The sequence below is a fragment of the Galeopterus variegatus genome, unplaced genomic scaffold (assembly GCF_000696425.1).
Source record: "Galeopterus variegatus unplaced genomic scaffold, G_variegatus-3.0.2 Scaffold66, whole genome shotgun sequence".
NCBI classification, from domain to species: domain Eukaryota; kingdom Metazoa; phylum Chordata; class Mammalia; order Dermoptera; family Cynocephalidae; genus Galeopterus; species Galeopterus variegatus.
This window is the reverse complement of record NW_007726177.1, coordinates 154,536-164,768: the sequence shown is the minus strand read 5'-3', so window position 1 is coordinate 164,768 and position 10,233 is coordinate 154,536.

The window sequence follows — 10,233 nt, the reverse complement described above, 5'->3', positions numbered from 1 at the left end:
TAGAACTTTATGGAAATCTTAATTATTATTATTGTGGTTTCTATGTCTTGTTAAACTGCTAAAATAGCATATGAGTGATTGAGCTTTCTCCTGTTCCTTTGAACTATAATAGTGAAACATTTCTTTAAATCTTTATGTTCTTCCTGACTGAATGAATAAATTACTTCTAAAAATTAAATATATCATTAGATTTGGAGGGTAAGGAAGTTCTTGAATTACCTGGGTGGAAGGCTGTATTTTTGTAAATATGAAATGGCATTTACAAAAACTTATAAAAACTGATCTGTTCTGTTGAGTTTTATTTAGCATATCCATTAGTAGTAATTGCATACTACTAATTTTCTCTTGGGCTTCTCTCTAAAATAACATAATTGACTGTATTCAATATCTTAGCACTGGGAGATGTCTTTGGTTTAAAATAGTCCTACCCTCTTTATTGTATAAGAAAGTAAATTAAGTAGTAGAATAATTAAACTCTTTACTCAAGCTCACAGTTTATTAATGGGAAAGGAGTAAAAATGAATATTGACACCTTTTGTATGTATTTTAAGCTATTCCAAACTGCTCCATTTAGGGAAATTTCTGAGAATTATGTGGCATAGTCTTGCTGAGATCATTGTGAATAGTAGAAGACTTGAGGCTGTTTGTTTTACTCAGATATCTAAATGTTACATGTAACTATTTTATTCACTCTTTCTGTATTCAATGAGGATTAGTGAAAATGTACTTTGGACAGAACATAAATTTGTGTTAGGAAAGAAACACAGAGTGGAAAAAAACTGTATGAATGTATTCCTAAAATCTATTGGTAACTGCTAATATAAACATTAAAACATAATAAGCCAAACTCATAATAGCATTCCATCCCAAGTTTTGATTTCAGTAAAGATTTTACCACACCTATTAAATGTTGCCACTAAACCAAATGAAAGATGGTCTTACCAGCATTTGTTTCCATTCTTCCATTGTGTAATGCACAGTCCCCAAGTCCATGCTGCAGAGACTCCCAGTTTTTCTTATTCTATTCAACTATATACTTTAAAACTCAGTTGCCACAAAACAAAAAAGAAAGAATATAAATTAAAAATATCTTTTGAAGCTTGCTCCTTTCAGATAATGTGGGTCGACTTCTCTTTGTTATGATGAAGTAATAAAATCTACCACTCACCATTGCTCTGAGAGTTGAATGACTTATATTAGGCATTTAGCATATGGTTGATCTCTTTCTATTTCTCTCTGTGTGTATGTGTGTGTATTCTTCCACCTTCAAGGAAGATACATTTCTATTTGACTTCTGTAAATATTTTACTTAATTCTCACGAGACACTTGAAGTATTTTCATTTGTTACCATTAAATACGTGAAATTGGAAAGCTCATTCCATTCTGCTTGTTAACTCCAGACTGCATGCAACACAACCCTGTGTTATGCGCCACTTATGTCGCTCTATCTATTCCATTCTGTCCTTCCCCAACAAATTCACTCAGCTACTTACTCATTATTTTCAAGTCATCGTACTGTGCCCTCTGAAATACACTTTCTTTGACCACAAAATTGCTACTAAATCTGAAACTTTCCAGGTTTTTGCTATTTAAGTAGTCTGAGCCACACATGTCATGAACTTAAGGGAGCACGTTTTGCTCTCTCACATCTGTCTATATCCCTTGCTTGTTAAAGGCATTACCGCTCCACCTGCCAGCTCAAACTGTCAACTGCACAGGCCAGACATCCCATCCTGCGTATTGCTGTATGCCAACCTCACTGGCATGTCCTCAGCTCCTTATCAATTTTGTAATCCACTAACCCTGGGTCTTTCCCTCTAATTTCTAAAGCATTTTAGCTTATGGCTCATTATCACCCTCTCTCATTCTAATTTTTCTTCAATTTTAATAATTTCAATGAACACATAGACGATCCTGTTAACATCATGTCCTCTTCTCATCGATCTTGGCTAATACTCATTAACACTTCAGTTCTCCTACCAGCATCTGCACACCCAGCATTCCCCACTCTTAGCATAGATGTTCTTTTCATGCTCCTTACAAAGAGCTTCTCTTTTTTGTGCACTAATTCCAGCTCATGTTGTCCATGCTAAGACAAGCCTTTTGTAATTTTCTCCTTCCTAGCAGCACATTTTTTTTTCACTGTGGTGGATTATTTTCATCAGTATATACATATATGCTGATATTTCTCTCACCTTAGAAAAAATTAACAACTAGTAAAGAACCAACAGTGCTTCATTTGGGGGTCCTCCTTTACAAAAGCAAACACACAGACACATGTTATGTCTATGTCCTGTCTCCAGTTCTCCTCCTGTTCTACCCTCTTGACTACTCTTCAGTAAAGATTTTATATGCCCCACCATTTAACATAATTGTTCTTATAAAAGTCAACACTTACTTCCACTTTGCTACTGCCAATGATCAGTTACCAATCTTTTTATTATTTCATTTATAATCCCTCCTCCTTGACACTCTTTCACCCGTTTGGTTTTGGAGACATTACCCTTGTGCTGTTCGTCCCAGCTTTCCTCAATCTCAGGTAGACTCTCCCAGGCCTCAGTCCTTGGGTTTCTTTCCCCCCCCCATCTATATTCTAGCTATTGATTATCATATTTAATGTATGACATTAAACATAATTTACTACTTCAGCATAGACCTTCACCCAATCTCCAGACCTATGTATGTATTTAATTGTCTTGTTGACAACAGACATCATATGTTTAATGGATATCTCAAAATCATTATTTCAAGGCTACACTTTTGATCTTACCTATCAAACTTATTCTACCCACCCAATCTCCCAAAAGACACACACATACCACACACACACACACACATACCACACACACACACACACACACACACATACACACACACACACACTCCTTCAGTTCGATTACAGGTCCAACTTTCTGATTGTTTAGGGCAGCAATATTGTGTTCATTGTTGACCTCTTTTTGATTTTACATCCTATATCTAATTTATCAGAAAATCTTTCTGTCTGTAGCTGTGGCTTCATATATTGGAATGTTTCCTCTTCTCAATTCCTGTTCCCCTCTCCACTTTTATTTATTTATTTATTTTACCTTGCTCTGTACCTTGCAGGCCATACCTTTAAGAATTATATCAAATATAGCTCCTTGTGTCATATAGGGTTATTTTGGTTCCTTTTTTGTTGTCTTGATCCAGGTTTGAGGCCCTGGCTAGAGACTGTCCAGTTCTCCTTCTAGAGCAGCTGCTCAAGTCCACACTGCAGTCACTTTCCTGATCAAGCTCTTATATTCTTGGCTACTATGCACCTGTTCTAATCACCTTGAAGCCAGGTACCAGGCAGCCAGGGACAGCCCCTTGCCCCAGAACCTGTGGTGAAATTTTTACTTAGCCAACACTTAGGGAACCTGGGAAACTTGGTTTGTCATAGCCTACTCGCCATGCCTAAGCTTCCCCCTGTAACTTTAGCTTGCTGTTATGTTGTCCCCAAGTACAATCTCGTTTGCAGCTCTGCCTGGAAGCCTATTCTTGTGCAGAGCTGTAAGTAGCCAAAAGTTCTGCCTTTCATCTGGGTACATAGTGTTTTATCCCTCTGTGAAAATAGTCTTTACATCTTTGAAAAACACTTAGACCTCTGACTTCTCTTTACGTTCTTCAGTATAGAGGAACTGCCAGGAGAACAGAGCAGAAGACGACTTTGGCTGGAATATTCATTCCTATCCATAGCTCTCTCCTTGGTGGAATAGGTTCAGAAGGGGCTGTTCTCAACTAAAGGGCACAGCTGCCATGAGGTAGCTGCCTCTGCAGGAGAAGTCTCACCCGGTTCTGTTCACCCCTCATTCCCCTTGACCTGTTAAGTAAGTCCAGGGTGTGTGTGTTCTTGGTTCATACCTGTTGCAAGCAGTTTTATAGAAGTTTCTTTCATTATATTTAATCATTTATTTGAGAATGTTATTTGTTTCCTTTGTGGACTCTGTGAGACAGATTTGAATCACCATCCTGTTCTCCTGGATTATGATCTCCCAGTAGGTCCCTCTGCTTCTTAGATTTCTCCTTTACAAGTTCTCAGCAGAGCAACCATACTGACCTTTTCCAAAAGACATATTGTAACATGTTAATCCTCTGCCTTCCAGTGTGTCATCATTTTGATTAAAGGAAAACTGAAATTTTTGAAAATCTTCTCATGAAATGGCCCCTATTACCATGCTGATATTTTCTTCTACTATTCTTTCTCCGGTACTTAACCCAAACCAAACACACTGGCCTCCTCACCTGTGTGTTCACACTTTAGGAACACTAGAAAATACCCAAAATTGATTCCTTAGTATTTAAGCATCTTTAACTGTAGAAAATTTAGAATTACTTGTACAAATATGTTTAAAAATAAATCGATTCCTTTAATTTTTTTGGTTAAATCAGTGAAGATATAGAATTTTAATTATTTGTCATACTTAATGTGTATGAAAATTTAAACTATTACAGTAATTGAGCTTTGTCATTTTATTTATAATATTTGACTGTGCTGAATTATGTTATTTCAAAGTAAAATATTGTTATATGATTACACATATGTTTCTAAATACATATAAAATATATGTATATACATATCTTAAGAATCAGTAAATGAAAATGTTTAATTTTTATAATTTATTAAAGTGACATGTAATTTTTAAGATCTTTATATTTTAATCCATTAAATCAGAAACATATAATTAGAAAATTGACTATATTAAATGTATTTCTTTATTTATAAATTTTATTTGTTTCATTTATTTACTCTTTGTATTTATTTTTTAATTGAAATATATTGATTTTACATATTCATGGGGTACATAGTTATATTTCACAAAATGTATACAATATGAAGTGATCAAATCAGGGTAGTTAACAAATTCATCATTGCAAAAACTTATTGTTTCTTTGTGATGAGAACATTTTAGTTTCTCTCTTTTAACCGTTTGAGAACATACAGTAACTTATTTTAAGTTGTAGATGCCTAGCACTACTGTACACCACTAGAACTTATTTTTCCTTCCCAGCTGTAATTTTGTGTCCATTAACCAACCTCTCATTATTTCCCATCCTCCCTCCCTCACAACCTTTATTAACCACAGTTCTACTCTCTACTTCTAAAAGTTAGACTTATTATTGTTTTAGCTCCCACCTATGAGTGAGAATAGTATTTATCTTTCTGTGCCTGAGTTATTTCACTTAACATAATGTCTTTCAGGCTCATCTATGTTGCCACAGATGACATGGTTTCACTCTTTTTCATGGCTGACTAGTATTCCATTTTGGATGTATACCATATTTTCTATATCCATTCATCTGTCAACAGACACCTAGGTCTATTCCTGGCTATTGTGAATAGTGCTGCAGTAAACATGGGATGCATATATCTTTCTTGTATGCTAATTTCTTTTCCTTTGTACAAATACATAGCAGCAGGATTGCTAGATCATATGGTACCTCTATTTTTAGTCTTTTGTGGAACCTCTATACAGTTTTCCATAATGTCTGTGCTAATTTACATGCCATCAATAGTGTATAAGAGTTCTCTTTTCTCCAGATCCTTGCCAGCATTTGTTACTTTTTGTCTTTTTGATAATAGCCATTCTAACTGGGGTGAGATGATATTTCATTGTATTTTTAATTTGCATTTCCCTGATGATTAGTGATGCTGAACTTTTTTTATATACTGATTGGCCTTTAGTATGTCTTCTTTTTATAAATGTCTACTCAGGTCATTCACCTATTTTTTAATTGGATTTTTTGTTTTTGGCTGTTAAAAGTTGTTTAAGTTCCTTGCATACTTTGGATATTAATCTCTTGTCAGATAAGTAGTTTGCAATTCCTTTTCCCATTCTGCCAGTTGACTCTTCATGGTGTTAATCATTTCCTTTACCGTGCAGAAGATTTTAAATTTAATGTAATCCCATTTATCTATTTTTGCTTTTGTTGCCTGTACTTTAAAAGTGTTCCTTATAAAATTTCCTCTAGAACAATACCTTGAAGCGTTTCCCCTATGCTTTCTTCTAGTAATTTCATAGTTTCAGGTCTTAAATATAATTGTTTAATCCATTTTAAGTTGATTTTGTTAAACAGTGAGAAGTAGAAGTCTAGTTTCATTCTTCTGTGTATGGACATCCAGTTTTCTCAGCACCATTTATTGAAGAGGCTGTCCTTTCCCCAATGTATGTTTTTGGCACTTTTGTCAAAAATCAGTGCACTGTAGATATATGCATTTATTTCTGTGTTCTATTATTTACTTATTATTTATTTCTCTTTTCTATTCCATTGTGTCTACTTGTATGCCGATACCATGCTTTTTTGATTACTATAGCTTTTTAGTATATTTTGAAGTCATGTACTATAATGCCTTCAGCTTTGGCCTTTTTGCTCAGGATTGCTTTAACTATTTGAGGTCTTCTGTGGTTCCATCTGAATTTTAGGATTTTTTTTCTATTTCTATAAAGAATGCTTTGATATTTTGATAGTTATTGCATTGAATCTTTAGTTCCTTTTGAGTAGTATGGTCATTTTGACAATATAAACTCTTTCTTTCCAATGACATAGAATATCTTTTCATTTTTCTGTGACATCTTTAATTTCTTTCAAGAGTTTTTTGTAGTTTTCATTGTAGCTATCTTTCACCACCTTGGTTAAATTTGTTCCTATGTATTTTATTTTATTATATTTTATTTGGTGACTATCGCAAATGGATTGCTTTCTGGTTTCTTTTCAGCTAGTTCAATGTTGGTGTATAGAAATGCTGCTAATATTTGTATGTTGATTTTGTATCCTGCAACTTTATTGAATTTGATTATTAGTTCTAAGAGATTGTTACTGGAGTCATAGGATTTTCTATATATAAGATCATGTCATCTGCAAACAAGAAATATTTGAATTTCTCTTTCCAATTTGGATTCTTTTTTTCTTTCTCTCATCTAATTGCTCTGGCTATGACTTCCAGTACTATGCTGAAAAAGAATGGTGAAAGTGGACATCTTTGTCTTGTTCCTGTTCTTAGAGAAAAAGGTTTCATCTTTTCTCTTTCAACATGAAGTTAGCTGTGTATTTGTGATATATGGCCTTTATTGTGTTGAGATATTTTTCTTCATTACCTAATTTACTGAAAGTTTTTTTTATCATGAAGGATGTTTAATTATCTCAAATGCTTTCTCTGCATCTACTGAGATGATCATAAGATTTTTGTCTTTCATTTTGTTGATGTGATGTATCGCATTTATTGATTTGCATGAGATGAACCATCCTTGCATCCCTGGGATAAATCCCACTTGATCATGGTGTTTAATCTTTTTGACGTACTTTTGAATTTTGGTTTCTAGTGTTTCATTGAGAATTTTTGAATCTATGCTCATCAGGGATATTGGCCTGTAGTTTTCTTTTTCTGTTGGGTTCTTGTCTGATTTTGATATCAGGGTGATAATGGCCTCATAGAATGAGTTTGGGAGAATGAACTCTACTTCAATTGTTTGGAATAGTTTGAGAAGAATTGCTACTAATTCTTTAAATGTTTGGTAGCAATCAATAATGAAGCCATTCATTTTTAGGCTTTTCGTTGTTGTGAAACTGCTGATTACTGATTTAATCTAATTACTCATTATTGGCCTGTTCAGGTTTTCCATTTCTTCTTTGTTCAGTTTGATAGATTGTATGTGTCCATAAATTTATCCATTTCCTCTATGTTTTTTAATTTGTTTGCATATAGCTCTTCATAATAATCATAATGCTTCTTTGTAATTCGGTGATATGAATTGTAGTGTCTCCTATTACTTTTATGATTTTATATATTTGGAATTTATCTTTTTTCTTAGTAATTCTAGCCAATGGTTTGTCATTATTTTTTATCTATTCAAAAACCAAACTTTCTTTGTACTAATCTTTTGTGTATTCCTTTGGTCTCTCTTTCATTTAATTATGGTCTGATCCTCATTATTTATTTCCATCTAGTTATTTGGGATTGATTTGTACTTGATTTCTTAATTTCTTGAGGTACAATATTGAAACCTTTCTATTTTTTTGTTGTTGTTGTTGTTAGCACTTACTGCTATAAAGTTTCCTTTTACTACTCCTTTTGCAGTATACCATAGGTTTTGGTATGTTTTGTTTCCACTTTTTTTTATTTCAAATAATTATTAGACTTCTTAATTTTTATTTGACCTGTTGGTCATTCAGGAGTAGGTTGTTTGAATTTCTATGTATTGTATTGTATATTTTCCAGAATTTCTCTAGTTTATGATTTCTAGTGTCATTCCATAGTGTTCTGAAAAGATAATTGATATTATTTCTAAATTTGTTTAGACTTGATTTGTGGTCTAATATGTAGTCATCTTTGAGAATGTTCCATGTGCTAATGAGAAGAATATGTATTCTGCAGTTGTTGAATTAAACATTCTGTAAATGTATGTTAGATCAATTTGGTATATAGTGCAGTTTAAATTCAACATATCTTTGTTAATTTTCTGTCTAGATGATCTGTCCAATGCTGAGAGAAGGATGTTGAAATTTCCCACTATTATTGTATTGGGGTATATATCTATCTACGTATCCAGTAATATTTGCTTTATATACCTGAGTCCTCCAACGTGGGGTGTGTATACATTTACAATTGTTATAGTCTTTTGCTGAATTAATCCATTTATCATTATATAATGCACATTTTTGTCTCTTTTTATACTTTTTTGGTTTGAAGTCAATTTCATCTGATATAAGTCCAACTCCTAGCCACTTTTGGTTTTCATTTCCATTTCATTTTCATCTCTTCACTTTTAGTCTATTTATTTCTTTACAGGTGAAGTGGGTTTCTTGTAGGCAGTACATGGTTGAGTTTTGTTTTTTAATCCATTCAGCTATTCTGTATTTTTCAAATGGGGAATTTAATCCATTTACATTCAAGGTTGTTATTGAGAGGTGTGGCCTTAATCCTCCAATTTTGTTAATTGTTTTGTCTATTATCTGTTTCTTTATTTCCCCTTTATTGTTTCTCTTTACAGTTCAGTTTTCTTTTATTTTTATTTTCGTAGTAATAAGATATGAGTGCTTTGTCTTTCTCATTTGAATAGCTGTCCTACTTGTGAATTTTAGTCTTTTGCGTGTTTTCATGGTGGTAGTTATCATCCTTTTGCTTACAAATGTAGGAAACCCTTAAGAATTTCTTGTAAGGCTCATCTAGTGGTGATGAATTCCCTGTTTTTGTTTGACTGAGAAAAAACATTATTTCTCCTTCATGCTTGAAAGATATCTTTGCTGAGTATAATATTCTTGGCTGGCAGGTTTTTTTCTTTTCTTTTCTTTTCTTTTTTTTCTTTTCTTTTCTTTTAGCACTTTGAATATATCATCTCGCTCTCTTCTGGCCTTTAAAATTACTGCTAAGAAATCTGCTGTTAGTCTGATGGGGATTCCCTTATGGGTGACTTTAAGCTTTCCTTTAACTGTTTTTAGAATGCTCTCTTTGTTGTTAGCTTTGGACAATTTGACTACAGTGTGTCTCAGGGAGGACCTTTTGGGTTGACTTTGTTTAGGGGTCTTTGAGCCTCCTGGATATGTTAGTCCATATCTGTTCCATTATTTGCAAAGTTTTCAGCTATTATTTCATGAGTACATGTTTGATGACTTTTTCCTTCTCCTCCAGAACACACATAATGTGGATGTTTGAATGCTTAAAGTCATCCCATAGATCTTGTAAGGTTACTTCATTTTTGTAAATTATTTTTTCTTTCTTTTTTTGTCTGACTGGGTTATTCTAAAAGAACTGTCTTCAAGTTCAGGTATTCTTTTTTCTGCTCTATCTAGCCTGTGAGCTAAGGTCTTGGTTGTATTATTATTTTATATTATTTTATTTTATTTAATGATTTCTTCAGTTCCAAGGTTTCCACTTGGTTCTTGTTTTATGACGTCTATCTCATTGTTAGATTTCTTGTTCAGATAGTGAATTCTGATTTCCTTTATTATCTATCTGTATCTTTTACATGTTAAGATATTTTTCTTAAGATATTTTTTGAATTCCATTAAGATATTTCATAGATTTCTTTTTTTAGGGGGGAGGATCTGGTTGTGGAGAATTATTGCATTCTATGAGGTTGTCATATTTCCTTGTTTTTTCATGTTTTTCATATCCTTACATTGGTGTCTGGGTATCTGGAGGAACAGTCAGTTCTAATTCCCTGGAGTCGTTTTTGAAGGGAGAGTCATTTTCTGGTGGATATATCCTATAGCAT